Source organism: Oncorhynchus nerka, linkage group LG16 (assembly GCF_034236695.1).
Source record: "Oncorhynchus nerka isolate Pitt River linkage group LG16, Oner_Uvic_2.0, whole genome shotgun sequence".
In the NCBI taxonomy this organism is placed as follows: domain Eukaryota; kingdom Metazoa; phylum Chordata; class Actinopteri; order Salmoniformes; family Salmonidae; genus Oncorhynchus; species Oncorhynchus nerka.
In genome coordinates, this window is record NC_088411.1 from 2,260,880 (window position 1) to 2,275,882 (window position 15,003).

The window sequence follows — 15,003 nt, forward strand, 5'->3', positions numbered from 1 at the left end:
CAGGGTGTTGTCCAGGATCACGCCAAGGTTCTTAGCGCTCTGGGAGGAGGACACAATGGAGTTGTCAACCGTGATGGCGAGATCATGGAACGGGCAGTCCTTCCCCGGGAGGAAGAGCAGCTCCGTCTTGCCGAGGTTCAGCTTGAGGTGGTGATCCGTCATCCACACTGATATGTCTGCCAGACATGCAGAGATGCGATTCGCCACCTGGTCATCAGAAGGGGGAAAGGAAAGGAATTATATATAATACTTAGATGCTTGTATGGTCAGTCAGATTATATGCAACGCTAGATAATATCTAGTAATATCATCAACCATGTGTAGTTAACTAGTGATTATGATTGATTGTTTTTTATAAGATAAGTTTAATGCTAGCTAGCAACTTACCTTGGCTTACTGCATAATGCGTAACAGGCAGTCTCCTTGTGGAGTGCAACAAGAGAGAGGCAGGTCCTTATTGCGTTGGACTAGTTAACTGTAAGGTTGCAAGATTGGATCCCCCGAGCTGACAAGGTGAAAATCTGTCGTTCTGCCCCTGAACAAGGCAGTTAGTTAACCCACCGTTCCTAGGCAGTCATTGAAAATAAGAATGTGTTCTTAACTGACTTGCCTAGTTAAATAAAGGTATATCCTTTAAAAAAAAAAAAGAAGGTTAAATCGGCGCCCAAAAATACAGACAAACTTGAAATCGGCCCTAATTAATCCGTCGACCTCTAATGCATAGTCACTTTAATTAACTCTACCTACATGTACATACTACCTCAACTAACCGGTGCCCCCGCACATTGACCCTGTACCAGCACCCCCTGTACATGTCTTTTTTTTACTGCTGCTCTTTAATTACTTGTTACTTTTCTCTCTCATTCTTATCTGTAGTTTTTTGAAACTGCATTGTTGGTTAGGGGCTCACTGTAAGAATTTCACTGTAAGGTCGACACCTGTTGTATTTGCCGCATGTGACTAATAACATTTGATTTGAATACATAGCCTGTGAGAGTTTTTTAGGACGGGAGGCCATAAGTCTAACCAATAGAGTCCCGACTGTGAAAAGTCTGTCCCATGGTTGGGTAAAGAAAGTTCATAGTCAACTAAGTAGGAGTCATGAGGCAAAATGCACAAGAAAAATATATTCCGACTTGGGGCTAGCCATTGTAAGTTCAGAGTCACTCGCCCCAACAGTGCCTGAGTTCTGGAGGTGAGCGAAAGCCTGGGAGAGAGGGGCGAGTGTGGTGGGGTTACCTGTACGAGACAGGCCAGGGCAGATGGTGAACAGATCGCCAGGTGTAATCCAAGCAGCACTGCAGCAGGCAACGGGACTAGGCGTCACACCCACTTGGGAGAAACTTTTATTTCTGGAGACAGATTTCTTGTAGAAAATGCCAGTGAATGGTCTTTGAACAGCAGGAGGGGGCTTCAGAGGATGCTTCAACCTCCTGCCACTTGTTGGGCCCAAAGGCCTCAACACTGTTTACTTCACACCTTTGCTAATTTAATTTGTATTTTGCCTGTCCTTGCAAGCCTGGGAGCCTTAACTCCGCATTCAGTCCCCATTTAAAATATATAATTGTAATGTACTTTATTTTTCTTCTCGGCTTCCAAAATAGCATGAGACCAAACACTACTCACTCAGTTGCATGGTGTCCTCAAGTCTGTTTGTTTGCTAGAGCACCCTCCGTATAGCTTGGAAAAAGAACCATGGCCACAATCTCGCTGGTCAATTTTTGTCAAAATTAGGTTGTAGGTTTAGAGTTTTGATCTGGAGCGTTCATACTACTACTACTGTAGTGATCTAGTAAACGTGCTCGCTACTTCAGTGGGCGTTGAACACATTTCCATTGGCAAATGTGTTAAATTATAGTCATGGCATGAAAGGGATAATCAACTCGGGGCTCTGCGTTCTCTGAAAAATAATGCAACTCAGTGGAAGGTTAGTTCCACTCCGCTAGTGGCTCGTGGAGTGCACCTTCCATGTCGTTTTTTTATTTTTTTATTTCACCTTTATTTAACCAGGTAGGCTAGTTGAGAACAAGTTCTCATTTGCAACTGCGACCTGGCCAAGATAAAGCATAGCAGTGTGAACAGACAACACAGATTTACACATGGAGTAAACAATTAACAAGTCAATAACACAGTAGGAAAAAAAGGAGTCTATATACATTGTGTGCAAAAGGCATGAGGTAGGCGAATAATTACAATTTAGCAGATTAACACTGGAGTGATAAATGATCAGACGGTCATGTACAGGTAGAGGTATTGTTGTGCAAAAGAGCAGAAAAGTAAATAAATATAAACAGTATGGGGAAGAGGTAGGTAAAATTGGGTGGACTATTTACCGATAGACTATGTACAGCTGCAGCGATCAGTTAGCTGCTCAGATAGCAGATGTTTGAAGTTGGTGAGGGAGATAAAAGTCTCCAACTTCAGCGATTTTTGCAATTCCTTCCAGCATAGCTAGCGTACAGAAATCTGTGTTAGTAGTCAGTCGTTTTAACTGCTGTTGATTGGTGATGATGGCACGAACATGTATTGGGGTTGACATCCATACAAGCATTACACTCCCATTTTTGTCTCAACATAAAAACAACAGCCTAAATATAGGCTAATTTTGCTGGGCCACAGCATCTTGTTTCAGTTGTTGGTTGAGTTCCATTTACCTTTTTATTGCCTCTATCTGACCGTTCAGAATCATAACGCTATAAGGCCATCTGCCTCATCGAGTGTGCATCATTTTCGATGACCTTGTCAGCCAACCCGTTGATAGACTTTAGTTTGAGAGCTTACATGAATGAAACTTCTGGGCAAGTGTGGCGTATTTCCTATTAATCTGTTGGGCATTGTGTGTACATGGGCAGCATCAGTTAGTGTGATGCTACTTATGATGACGATTAACTGTTTTTCGAGGTTAACTTGAGTTAAATGTCCAATGCCGCTATTTTTATCTCAATCAAATCATTTCCTGGTAACAATTAGTACCCTGCTGTGATAGTTTTCAATTAACGTGGTCAAAAAGAAACTGCTTCTGTTGGTCTGTCTGAGTGGGGAGGGGAAAACTAGCTGTTCTCTAAATTATTTGTCTATTAACGTCACCAGTCAGCAGGCCAAAACTCCATCCCACCAAAACAGGCTGAAATTTCAGTCTTTTCAAACGGCAGGTACACTAAAAGGGCATTAATTTTCACAGTAGTGGGGGAGGGAAATCACAGGAAAATTGTGTATTTTGCCTGCACTGGGCCACCATATCTATGTGACTGTCTTTTATCCTTTCTACCACGTTAGCTCTCGTACGCACACAAACGTATACAATTACCACCATCCTCAGTCCCTTTTACCCTCTGGCCTTGTCTGGTCTGTAAGGAGCAGCCTGTAAAAACAGGCTTAGTCCTGCTGGCTTAGTGTTCCAGCCTTTTACCATGTGTGTTTCACTTCTCCCGCACTGCTTCGTCTGTTTTAAAAGCATCCTTGTGTGTTTCTCTTACTGCTCCATCACAGTCCACTGCTCTCATCTAGCCTACTAGCACTGTTCATCTCTATCATTACCCTACATTCCCTGGATTTGCTGTTGTCTCAGTTCCTTTCATATTTATAGGTATTCATCCAAATCTCCTAATCTCTCAATAGCCTAAATCGGTGTGGTTTACCCAAACGTGAACAGCTGATCATAAAGGGAGCTGCCAAGCCCAATCCCCTGCCTAAATGCAGATTGGGCTCTTACGCTAATGCTCTAGATATCTGTCTGGGGGCAGGTTTGACTAATAGTCGCCTTTGATATAAAAATATATATTCTGGACAACCATAGTCAGCCTATAGCCAACACCTTTTTAAAAATGTTAATACGTGAATTAGTGTGAGGCATGTGTTTCTGTCACGTTATACAACCCAACCCTGAATAGGAAGTGCCAAAGATTGATGGCTAATTCAAGTGCTCTGGTTTTTGGCCGACGCAGTAGTTTCCCACCTCAGGAAATGAGTTGCTTGGTCTTCAGTCACGCAGGCTCACTTGCTTCAGGATGAGATCTGCATTATTCATGTTGTTGGCTAGACTGTTTTGCACATTGGGGTAAACCAGGGACAGATTGCTTGGAGGGGGGAGTTGTACACTCATGCAGTCAGGACAACTGACAGCTACTCCCAAATGTTTGTTTCCAGAGGGATTGAGCCAGCAAAGTGTGTGTTACAGTACCAGTCAAAAGTTTGGACACTGACTCATTCAAGGGTTTTTCTTTATTTTTACTATTTTCTACATTGTAGAATAATAGTGACGATGTCACAACTATGAAATGACACACATTGAATCATGTAGAAACCAAAAAGTTTTAAACAAATCAAAATATATTTTACCTTCTTCAAATAGCCACCTCTGCCTTGATGACAGCTTTGCACACTCTTGGCAGACCAAGTCAAATTCCCAGATGGCCTGGTCAAAGTCCAGAAATAATCTCAATTGAGATGTTGTGACTTGAAATGAGCAGTTCATGCTTAAAACCCCACAAATGTCGCTCCGTTAAAATAGTTCTGCATACATTAGTGAGCCAAAATTCCTCCACCGCGACGTGAGAGACTACAGGAAGCATTTGGTTGCAGTATTTATTTATTTAACCTTTTATTTACTAGGTAAGTTAGTTAACAAATTCTTATTTACAATGACGGTCTACCAAAAGGCCTCCTGCGGGGGTCGGGATTTAAAAATAAATGCAATATAAATATAGGACAGAACACACATCACAACGAGAGGCCCAACACTACATAAAGAGAGATCTAAGACTACAACAGCAAAACATGACAACACAGCATGGTAGCAACACGTCAACATAGTAGCAACACAACATGGTAACAGTACAAAAACATGGTGCAAAGGTCAAGAAGGTAGAGACAACAATAATCATACAAAGCAGCCACAGCTGACAGTAAGAGTGTCCATGATTGAGTCTTTGAATGAAGAGATGGAGATAAAACGGTCCAGTTTGAGTGTTTGTTGCAGCTCGTTCCAGTCGCTACCTGCAGCGAACTGAAAAGAGGAGCAACCCAGGGATGTGTGTGCTTTGGGGACCTTTAACAGAATGTGACTGGCAGAACGGGTGTTGTATGTGGAGGATGAGGGCTGCAGTAGATATCTCAGATAGTGGGGAGTGAGGCCTAAGAGGGTTTTTATAAATAAGCATCAACCCGTGGGTCTTGCGACTGGTGTATAGAGATGGCCAGTTTACAGAGTAGTATTTAGTGCAGTGATGTATCCTATAAGGAGCATTGGTGGCAAATCTGATGGCCGACTGGTAAAGAACATCTAGTTGCTCGAGAGTAATCTAGCATGGGTAGGATGGTCACCTGAATCAGGGTTAGTTTGGCAGCTGGGGTGAAAGAGGAGCGACTACGATAAATCTAGCATTGGTTTCCTCTAACTTTAGCCCGCTGCTTTGATATGTGCTGAGAGAAGGACAGTGTACCGTCTAGCCATACTCCCAAGTACTTGTATGAGGTGACTACCTCAAGCTCTAAACCCGCCGAGGTAGTAATCACATCTGTGGGGAGAGGGGCATTCTTCTTACCAAACCACATGACCCTTTGTTTTGGAGGTGTTCAGAACAAGGTTAAGGGTAGAGAAAGCTTGTTGGACACTAAGAAAGCTTTGTTGTAGAGCATTTCACTCAAAATCCAGTGAGGTGCCAGCTGAGTATAAGACTGTATCATTTGCATATAAATGGATGAGAGGGCTTCCTACTGCCTGAGCTATGTTGTTGATGTAAATCAAGTAGAGCGTGGGAGCTAGGATTAAGCCTTGGGGCACTCCCTTAGTGACAGGCAGTGGCTGAGACAGCAGATTTCCTGACTGTATGCACTGCACTCTTTGAGAGGGGTAGTTAGCAAACCAGGCCAAAGACCCCTCGGACACCAATACTCGTTAGCCGGCCCACAAGAATACCTTCCACCTCATTGCAGCTAAAGGTGGCACAACCAATTATTCAGTTTAAGGGGGCAATTACTTTTTCACACAGGGGAATTGGGTGTTGCATAACTTTGTTAATTAAATAAGCATTCTTTTAAATTTTTGAAAACTCTGTTTCCTTCATCTAATATTTAGGTTTTGGTTGAAGAGCCGATAACATTCAGTATATAAAAAAATATGCAGAAAGGGGCCAAATATTTGCGTGTAATATATGCTATTTATTATTTGTGTGACATTTATTCCTTTATTTCTCTGAAATTAATGTAATTACACCTAAATACATCTCTTGAGATTTGTGCACCTGAGTTGTGGATGGTCTGCTATCTAATGACTTTAGAACCATAACAAGCTTACAGGACCTTATCACTTCTGCCTTTGTTAATGTAAGAACATTACTCCTCTCAACCAAATGCAGGACCACTCAAATTAAATTCCAGTTCTCTGGTTTTGATCGCAACATCAATATTTAAAGAACTACATGGCATAAAATTATTGTTCTTTTCACATCTAATTATTTTCATATTCCTCTCCATTTGCTGGCTGAGAAGGCCCTCGCCACAGTGTGTGAGAAGCATGGTGTGCATTTAGTGCTGGGTTCATGCTTTTTCCACACCTGAGCACACTGCGTGAGGGAAGCAGGGTGAATATTTAACATTGTCATCTCCCTGTTCCTCCACTTCTGCCTTCAAACTGCCACCGCTCAACACAATGCCACAGTGCTGCTGTCACTGACAGAACGAGTTAAAAGTCAGCACCACTTCTGTGGTGATGTCACACTGGCAATTTACAAAAAAAAGGATAATTATGGATAACTGAACATGCCATGTTGGCCCGGTGATGTAACGCTCCAAAAGTTATCCAGCTCAGCTGGTCACGTGATAGAGAAGCAGTGTCAGCTGTTACCGTCTCCCTGTCGACTGATGGTAAATATTTTACATTGTGCTGCTTTCTCTTCCCCGATACAGTACTCTTCCCCACCTAGAGTGCTCTGGACAGCAGTGATTTCCCCTTTGCCAGCCCAGCAGTGATGAAACTCTAACGGCCTCTTATGATGGGAAAGCTTTCAGGGGCTTCTAAAAGGAGCTGTTAATTTGAAACATTTATCTGTCATAATTTGTTCAGCTAAATGCACCGGCTGTGAACCTGGTGAATGATCTATCTGTACCTTGAAAATGGTCAAGGAAAGCAGAGGGGGGGGAAACGACACAGTTTAATGTTTTTGAAAATTGAGATCCACATAGTTTTAATGTCACTTGCACAAGTACAGTGAAGTCTTTCTTGCAAGCTCTAAACCCAATGATGCTTTGATCAATATCAATGTAGTAAAACAAAAATAAGATGGGTGTGGATTATTTAGCAGTTATATTTGACAGTGAGTTCTTAGTTGTACACCTAAGGGGCATCTGCTCCAACCCTACAATGATCAGACTTCCACTATAAGTGCTAGTTTCAGTCTTGTGACTTCTGGAAGGTCTATTCCTCTGTTCAATTCTGTTATCTGTAGCTGCTTACTCAGATTCAAGTTCCCTAGCTACCCTTAAAAAAAAAAAAAAAAAAAATTTTATTTTTTTATTTTTATACAACTGATGCTTAAAATGTTGGAGTGAAATTTGAACCTCTACTTTAAGCTTTCAAGTGCTAGGCATTTTCAAGCTCCAGCAAACGTTTGACTTCCATGTCGTTGAAGGGTGGGCCACCGTGGTATTTCCTGCAGGAGGATTTCTATTGTGTATGGGAGAACGATTAGGGAACGCTTTTAAGGCTTTCCCCTCAGATGTGTATCCTCCCTTCTAATTACACCTTGTTTACCCTCATGTCTTTGGGTTTTTGTTAAGCACTTTGGTCTACTACACAGAACAAAATTATAAATGCAACAGTTTTAAAACATTTTACTGCGTTACAGTTAATATAAGGAAATACATTAATTAGGCACTAATCTATGGATTTCACATGACTGGGAATATAGATATGCACCTGTTGGTCACAGAACCTTTTTTTAAAGTAGAGGCATGGATCAGAAAACCAGTGTGACCACTATTTGCCTCATGCAGTGCTATACATCTTCGCATAGAGTTGATCATGCTGTTGATTGTGGAATTTTGTCCCACTCCTTTAATGGCTGTGCGAAGTTTCTAGATATTGGAGGGAACTGGAACACTATTTCTCGTACACGTTGATCCAGAGCATCCCTAACATGCTCAATGGATGACAGGTATGCTGAGTATGTAGGCCATGGAAGAACTGGGACATTTTTAGCTTCCAGGAATTGTCTACAGAACCTTATGACATTATCACGATGAAACAGGAGGTGATGGCGGTGGATGAATAGTGCGATAATGTGCCTCCAGGATCTCGTCCCGTTATCTCTGTGCATTCAAATTGCCATTGATGAAATGCGATTGTGTTAGTTATGTTGACATCAGCAAACCGCTCACCCACACGACTCCATACACTGTCAGTCACCTGCTCGGTTAAGTTTTAAAACTGGGATTTATCCGTGACAAGCACACTTCTCCAGTGTGCCAGTGGCCATTGAAGGTGGGCATTTTCCCACTGAAGTCAGTTATGACGGCGAACTGCAGTCAGGCCAAGACCCTGGTGAGGACGACAAGCACCCAGATGAGCTTCCCCGAGACTTTCTGACAGTTTGTGTGAAAATTCTTTGGGTGTGCAAACCCAGTTTCAGCAGATGTGCGAGGGGTGGCTGGTCTCAGATGGTTATGCAGGTGAAGAAGCTGGATGTGGAGGTCCTGGGCTGGTGTGGTTACATGTGGTCTTCAGTTGAGGCCGGTTGAGCTTACTGACAAATTCTCTAGAACAACGTTGGATGTGGCTTACGGTAGAACTGAACATTCAATCCTCTGGCAACAGCTCTGGTGGACATTCATGCAGTCGACATGTCAAATGCATGCTCCCTCAACTTAAGACATCTGTGGCATTGTGTTGTGACAACTGCACATTGTAGTAGTCTTTTTGTGTGTGTCCCCAGCACAAGGTCCCCCTGTGTAATGATCCTGCTGTTTAATCAGCTTCTTGATATTATACACATGTCAGGTGGATGGATTATCTGGAAAAGGAGAAATGCTCACTATCAGGGGTGTAAACAAGTTTGTGCACAACATTTTAGAGAAATAAGCTTCATGTGCTTATGGAACATTTCTGGGATTTTTTTTTTTAGCTCATGAAACATGGGACCAACACTTTTACATGTTGCGTTTTTATATTTTTGTTCAATATAGTTCATCCACTCTATGATGCAATGGAAGTTGGTCCAACAGTTGTTGAAGAGACTTTCAGTGCTTGGCCGTATAGTTCTATGGGTAGGTCTGTTGCGGTGACTATATTACCGCCACACCGGCAGCCGTGAGTCATGACCGCAGTAAAATTCTACTTGACTGAGCCACTAATCTGCTTTTATGCACTCTGAACTAGAGGTTGACCGATTATGATTTTTCAACACCGATACCCATTATTGGAGGACCAAAAAAAAAAGCAATACCGATTAATCAGACTATTTTTATTTATACATGTGTGTGTATATTAATGACAATTACAATTATACTGAATGAACAATGAACACTTATTTTAATATAATACATCAATAAAATCTATTTAGTCTCAAATAAATAATTAAATGTGTTCAATTTGTTTTAAATAATGCAAAAAGTGTTGAAAGTAAAAAATTTGCCATGTAAAAAAGCTAATGTTTAAGTTCCTTGCTCAGAACATGAGAACATATGAAAGTTGCTAGTTCCTTTTAACATGAGTCTTCAGTATTCCCTGGTAGGAAGTTTTAGGTTGTAGTTATTATAGGACTATTTCTCTATACCATTTGTATTTCATATACCTTTTGACTATTGGCTGTTCTTATAGGCACTATAGTATTGCCAGCCTAATCTTGGAGTTGATAGGCTTGAAGTCATAAACAGCGCAATGCTTGAAGCATTACGAAGAGCTGCTGGCAAATGCAGGAAAGTGCTGTTTGAATGAATGCTTACGAGCCTGCTGCTGCCTACCACCGCTCAGTCAGACTGCTCTATCAAATCATAGACTTAATTATAATATAATAACACACAGAAATAAGAGCCTTAGGTCATTAATAGTTTCCGGATTTGACCATATCATTTCGAAAACAAAACATTTATTCTTTCAGTGAAATACGGAACCGTTTGGTATTTTAGCTAACGGGTGGCATCCATAAGTCTAAATATTGTTGTTACATTGCACAACCTTCAATGTTATGTCATAATTATGTAAAAATCTGGCAAATTAGTTCTCAACGAGCCAGGCAGCCCAAAATGTTGCATATACCCTGACTCTGCGTGCAATGAACGCAAGAGAAGTGACACAATTTCCCTAGTTTAATATTGCCTGCTAACATGAATTTCTTAACTAAATATGCAGGTTAAAAAAATACCTCAATGTATTGATTTTAAGAAAGACATTGATGTTTATGGTTACGTACATTCGTGCAACGATTGTGCTTCTTTCGCAAATGGGCTTTTGTTAAATCATCCCTCGTTTGGTGAGTTTGCTGTAATTGTTATGAAGAAATGGTCTTCATACAGTTCGCAACGAGCCAGGCGGCCCAAACTGCTGCATAGACCCTGACTCTTGCCCAGAATGCAAGAGAAGTGACACAATTTCCCTAGTTAAAAGAAATTCATGTTAGCAGACAATATTAACTAAATATGCAGGTTTAAAAAATCACCCGTTTGGCGAAGTAGGCTGTGATTCAATGATAAATTAACAGGCACTGCATCGATTTATACGCAACGCAGGACAAGCTAGATAAACTAGCAATATCATCAACCATGTTTAGTAATTATGATTGCTAGTTTTTTTTAAATAAGATACGTTTAATGCTAGCTAGCACCTTACCTTTGCTCCTTGCTGCACTCGCATAACAGGTAGCCATTACGATTACCGATTGTTATAACTTGAAATCAGCCCTAATTAATCAGTCATTCCGATTTAATTGGTCGACCTCTACTCTGGACATGCGTTGGTAGTACCCAACTACCATAAGGTCCTAATGGACTGGTACTCGGGGCTCTTGTCCCTCTAAGACCCATAGGTCTTATGTGTGTAGACCTATTAGCCCAAACCTGTGTGGGGGGGGAAATAAAAACGAATTATTACCCATGGCAGGAAAAACCTAAAACAAAACTGATTTCAAGATTTATTTTGGTACATAATTGAACAAGCCTTTACTCCAACATTAATTTAAATTTGAGCAATCGCCTTTGAGCGTGGACTTTATTATTATGCATACTGGATGGACTGGTTACCTTATGCTATGCTCCAAAATGTATATCCATGAGTCTGGGAGAGAACGTATAGCCTGGGCAATGCTGTTGGTTGTTTTGCAGGGAGGCTTACAATTAGCCTACATTTAGTGATTTTTATTTTGAATGGCATAATAATAGGATTTATATTTTCATAAATAATTGGGTGATATATTACCTTCAGTTCTACAGAATATTTCCACACCTTGTGTTTCCATCTCTCTTTTAGAACTTTCTCGAGCACGCAGAAAGGCTGTCAACAGTTTAGTGAAATATGTTTAGTTGCGAATACATGTTACTATCGATGTTCCCGAACAGATTTCACTTGGTTCCCAAATGTAAGCACGGGGTAGCTGCAGGAACAAGGTTTGAGAGCCCATGGAGTTCAGAGTTTGGGCGGAATATCACGTGTCTGGCAGCAAGAGCATGCATCTCAAACAGTGGTTGATCTGTGGAGAGAAATAGGTGTCATGTTTATTTCTCAGCTGATCATTAAGCACATGCTCTGCTATAAACCCGAAGTAGCCTACAAAACGGACAGGCTGGGAACGCATGGCCTCCAGATGTCATGTATATCCACCCCCCCCACCCCGCCTCTGTTCCTGCCCATTTGATAATGGTCCATTCTAAATCTTAACAAATAGTACATATTCAGGAAAGAGAATAGTATGATGGGTGAAAATATGATCACTGATGAGAATGCAGCCTGAGGCAAGGAACAGAGCCCAAGCTTTTTTCTCTCTACTTTCTCTTATCAATAGCCTGTAGTCGCACCATGCTGCTCATGTTTGGATATTTGTTAAGATGAGATTTGTATCGTCACATCTAAAGTTGCCAAATAACTCCTAAAACTAGCATATAGGACCAGTTTTTATCGATTTTATTGTTGTTTTAATGTTCACATATATAAGCTCAAAATAGCCACTTAATATGCTCACTTGCACAGTAGGCCTAATGGGGACAAATATCCTTTTATTCAAGCTGACAAGTTCAATTCTACCTACTACTAAATGTCAAGGGACACATGGCATATCTTGTCAGCTAAATTAACAAGCCTATAACATAGGCCAGCTCATTCTGTTCTTCTGAAATGTTCTTCATTTCAATGTTTCTTTAGACATGACTAATGGATTTACTGTGATAGTGTACAATATATTAAATCCAATGTATTCATTTTTTTTATTTTTTAAATGTAGATGTTTCAAAGGCACACATCAGAGGCTTGTATGTGTGGAGGCCTGAAGATTCTAAATGAGTTTGTTAATTAACGGTCACTTACTGTGAGACTGGCAGTCCTTTTTATGACAATAACCGGCTGCCACAGCCCCAGCTAATGTATCTGGCAACAGACCGTATATCTGGCTGCCAATATCTTGCTCATGAACTAAGAGCAATTTTTCCGTCTTAGGTGTAGGGTTTGGCATTTTCCATCCACTGTCGATTTATATTCACCACTGTCATGTGTGCTCCCTCTCCGGCCTCTAGGTCACCAGGCTGCTCGTTATGGTGCACACCTGTCACCATCGTTACGCGCAGCTGTGCCGCGTCAGACTCACCTGGACTCAATCACCTCCTTGATTACCGTCCTTATATGTCACTCCCTTTTGTTTTCTTCCCCAGGCATTATTGTTTCAGTTTCCTGTCTGTGTTTCTTGCTTTGGATTGTTTATTTTATTAAAACACTTGCTTCCCGACTCTCAGCGCATATCGTTACAACCACAGTATGTTCACTTAGCTGATCTAGCTGCTCTAGGCTTTACCTAGTCTTTACCTAGCTATCCCTGTGGTTCTAGCTTTATATCTGGCCTTAGATGACAGTGCAGCCATTGGGGACCTCAAATGGACTGGGCATAAATTAATAATGTTTTCTGTCCTTCAAGAAGGTTTGTTGGGAGTTTTAAGTTTCTCCCACAATGGCATGTTGCATTATTCATTAGACTTGTCAGTCTTTCTTTGAATATCCTTGTGTGTCTTCCACCTGAGCTCATTCAAATATCATAAGTGACTTTTATGGTATCACTCCCGAACATTCTTGGATGCGCCCCATCAGCATCTTAGTCTTACAACAACCTCCACTTGTGATCACTTAATTTAGCTGATTCAATTTTTTCCCCTTTCTTACTCTCCTATCCCATTCTACATCACTACTTGTCTACTCTGTTACTCCTTTTCTCGATTTCCCTATGGTTTTCTCCCTTGTCCTTTCGTCCACTTCCCTGTGTTTTGTCGACCGGTGCTCCCCCAGAGGGAGGCTCTTGTTTTTCATTAAAACACTGTGCCCTTTGTGTGTTGGTCCACATCAATCATGAGCCACTGCTCCTCTCATCACCACTCTCCCAAAAACAGGGTTACTTCAATTGGGGACTCAACCACAAGGCCATGAGCACCCAGAGATCCCAGCCCAAATGAACCAACTCAAGGGTGCCCCGGCAAAGGATTAGACAGAAAGAGGACTGTGGAGCTCACCTCATTTGCAGATGTGCAGCTTAGAGCTGACACACCGACAAGAGACAATGTACAGATATGGCATCACTGAGGCATGCTTCTACATCTAGGTGGCATGTCTACTGAAACTTTATATGGCCCCTCATTGTTGAACGTTGACGAAGTACAAACATGGCAATAGATGTATTCACTATGGACCTGGCTCAGCACTTTAGTCAGTAAGTGTTGTAGAGGTGCCGCTACACCAGAAGACGGAAGTCTTAGCTGACCTATTTCTGTTCTCCTGTACTCTCCACATATACACTACCATTAATAAGTTTGGTCATTTACAAAAGTCCCTTTTTTAACTTAAAGAAAACAACACTACATTTCTTGTCCATTTAAAATAACATCAAATTGATCAGAAATGCAGTGTAGACATTGTTAATGTTGTAAATGACTATTGTAGCTGGAAATGGCTGATTTATGGAATATCTACAGAGGCCCATTATCAGCAACCATCACTCCTGTGTTCCAATGGCACGTTGTGTTAGCTAATCCAAGTTTATCATTTTAAAAAGGCTAATTGATCATTACAAAACCCTTTTGCAATTATGTTAGCACATCTGAACACTGTTGTGCTGATTTAAAGAAGCAATAAAACTGGCCTTTAGACTAGTTGAGTGTCTGGAGCATCAGCAGGTTCGATTACAGGCTCAAAATGGCCAGAAACTAAGCACTTTCTTCTGAAACTCGGCAGTCTATTCTTCTGAGAAGTGAAGGCTAGTCTTAAGAAGGCCAGTTTTATTGCTTTCAAAAATGAGGACATTTCTAAGTGACACCTAACTTTTGAACGGTAGTGTACCTGTGGTTAAACTTTAGTGTCTGCAGAAGAGTAAGAAACTGACTCTGAGCATTTAGGCTAGTTCATAACCCATGGGCTCCACTGGGGTATTTTTGCCATGGAAAGGAGGCCAGTCAGCCAAAAAGGTTCCGGTTCAGCACTATAGAGAATGCTTTGAGACAGTTTCTCATTATAGGAAAGACTAATTGGGTTTCACAACATTTGGTGACCGTCTATCTGGTGAAGGTAGCTGTGAATAGATGTATGTGTGTCCGTTGGAGTTTGCCTAGGTTTGTTAGGCTGTGACCAAGGCCTGGAAAGTATGAAAATGAAGCGTGTGTTCTAGTGCCTCAGACAATTTGTCTAGATCACTCCTGAAGTCAAATACTCAACTTCATGCAAACTCACACATCCTGTTGTATTAAGTGGATTTGCACAACATTTGTTTTGTTTCACCCACCCCCCATCCACAAGTTTTTTGTTGTTGTTGTAAATGACATCCACAC

The 15,003-nt window shown here is 41.3% G+C and overlaps 1 protein-coding gene across 1 annotated transcript in view; it reads left to right on the forward strand.

Moving 5' to 3' along the window:
* LOC115143875 (BTB/POZ domain-containing protein KCTD5-like) overlaps positions 1 to 15,003 on the forward strand; it is a 38,395-nt gene that overhangs the window by 7,258 nt on the left and 16,134 nt on the right. The gene's annotated exons all lie outside the window — the stretch shown is intronic.